The sequence below is a fragment of the Lygodium microphyllum genome, chromosome 23, assembly GCF_053477565.2.
Source record: "Lygodium microphyllum isolate KBCC chromosome 23, Lygodium_microphyllum_v1.1.10, whole genome shotgun sequence".
Taxonomy (NCBI): domain Eukaryota; kingdom Viridiplantae; phylum Streptophyta; class Polypodiopsida; order Schizaeales; family Lygodiaceae; genus Lygodium; species Lygodium microphyllum.
In genome coordinates this window covers 84,476,009-84,478,551 of record NC_141157.1, presented here as the reverse complement: position 1 = coordinate 84,478,551, position 2,543 = coordinate 84,476,009, and the positions used below count along the sequence as shown (strand labels likewise).

Below are 2,543 nucleotides of genomic sequence, written 5' to 3'. Positions count from 1 at the left end.
GGAGTCGTCCCCTACACCTTAGAAGAGAACGACCGAAAAAGCCCCCTTTTGAACCAGTAAAGCGGCTTCTTTTCTGCTTTTCCTGAAAATAGCCGACTAAATTTTCTCCTTCCGTGGGCCTCCCATAACGCCAAAAGCACGCTCCTTCAGCTCAGTCACCAAATGTCTTTTCAATTAAGGCAGATAGAATAGTGATTTTTCACAGTTATTCGGCCGCCCCTGCATCCTCTTTCGAAGAGTTTGCTGCCAAATGTCTAACAGTATCAACAAGAGGAACTACAAGATTCCAAAGGCAATGCTCCAACATTGCAGGGGGGTAGCTTATGACCATGACGGCTGATAGACATGAAGAGAGTGTCCATGGTAGTGTTTCGAATCTCTGGCCTTTCATATGTCCCAAAGCCTTGAATGACACTGTACACAGCCAGGAGCAGCTGCTCATATTCAAGATTCTGTAATTTGGACTGAAGAGCACCTATGCTATATCTTCTTCTGGACACTGAGCTATCCACGACCCTGCCATTCCAGCTTGTGTATACGGTCCCATTCTCTATTGCCTGTGGTACCACATGCTTTCAAAGCTGTAGAGAACATGAACTCGTCTAGTTTCATGCCATGTTGCTGCATTTTCTCGAAGAGTTTGAGAGCCAGTAACCCCTATCTAGTACGCTTGCAATATCTGGGCTGAAATCCTTTGCTCTTTGGGAGCACATGCCAATCTGTGCACATATCTTTTCTGGACTGATCTGCTGCTTAACCATTTCAATAATCATATCACCATATTGAGACACCATGGCCTTGCATTGTTGATTCATGACACCAGATGCTCCAATGGCCTCATTTATAGCTGTTATGATTCCCGTTGGCCCAGCTATCAAAGATGTTCCAGAATCAGCAATAGCAGCACAGCCATTGGCACAGAAACCTGTTGTCTTTCCACCTACGAGAAAGTCTCCCATATCAAACTGCCAGTAGCCTTTTCGTGTGACTGGCACGTAAGTATGTTGTCCAATGTAATGTCTAGGATCCATGCCACCAAAGATGAGCTCAATATGCTGCAGCCATGCCCAAAGAATGCCACATGCTTGAAGCCCGACCACATTTGTTATACATGTCCACAAGTGTATTGCCAACATGAAACTCATTATCTAGCCCCCTTTTTTATATCTCTACATGAAGTTCTCGGCTTGTATCTAAAGCTCCTATGATGCTACATGATTTTAGGCTGTAAACAAATGTACTAGCATCAGCAGAAATACCATCCAGTTGTAGATGTTGGAAACATCCTCACAAAGCCCATAATCGGCATATCTTGAAATAAGTGTAGCCCATGAGATTGCATCTCGAGTTACCAGTCTACCAAAACTCCCTGTTCTTCTCTGTCTTCAGCATAGAATGAAAGAGCGAACATAACAACTAAGTATGTACAAAGTATCAAATCACACGCACAACTTTTGGGTGGTTTTCACACCTCGAATGCGCAACAATACGACAGCGTACCCTATTAACCTGATTTGGTCAAACCTTAAGCTCATCGATTATTTCAGTTTATCAGCTGGTCTTTAGTTTCCAATCAATCTTCTTTACTTACGAAAGATACTAAATTAGGATGATTATTCATCCTCTTGCAAGATGACTTGCGTAAGGACTTGCCATCCTCGTTGCGACAATTTGGCCATTCCCTTGTGATCCAATCACAAGATCATATGACTCCACACTTGTTGCACAAGTGTCGCATTGAATGGAGTCACGAAACAATCTGTTCCTGATTACATTAGTCTGACGTCGTTAGACCTAGGGTTCCAAGTTCCATCTTGTAAGATTGTTAGGGACAAACCCTAGTTCACCTTCCAAATATGTTGCACTATCCCTACCATTCAGTGAAAGTGGGCAAGTATTTTAAGGTATAGGAGTTTCAATTTTAGCAATACGTACGATTAGGTCACGTATTAATTTCCTAGTGAATTTCTTGGAATTTAACTCGTTCTAAATGAGTACTCCGTGGTTTAGGTGTTTTAGATTTATGCCAATTTGTTTAATTCTAGAAGATAATTTCGAGATCATTTCCACATGACTCGTTGTCTATGCGTAAATTGATTCTTCAACCCTAACTTATCATTTGAGGTCAGGCGCATAGGTTAGGTTAATTCCAACTAATCTTCCTTTACTTTGCGAACAAAATTCATGCTAAACAAGCAACCTTTTACTTGATAATTTATGCAGTTGACAAACGATAATTTCCTAGAGTTTACGCATCGTAAGAATCATTTCATGCTTTGCACTTTCATGATGATTCATTGTGAAGCGGGTATCAGTTAATAGTGCGATATACAGTTTACACATCTAGGATTAAAACGAAGTATACTATTTTAATGGACATTAATCTAAATTTTTAATTCATTTCAATGCATAAGGCTATTTGCTAGAAAAGCATTTATGCTTCTTTTATTTTGCATGTTTTATTGAAAGTATTAATGACTAAGTTCCTCCATCGTGAGCATCTAGGACAAAAATATATCCTATATCCAATAATTAACCTTGCA

At 40.3% G+C, this 2,543-nt stretch overlaps 1 pseudogene; it reads right to left on the bottom strand.

Annotated features, from left to right (window-relative positions):
- Window positions 1–263: 263 nt before the first annotated feature.
- LOC148016410 (phytepsin pseudogene) lies at window positions 264–1,031 on the bottom strand (annotated as a pseudogene).
- Window positions 1,032–2,543: the final 1,512 nt, after the last annotated feature.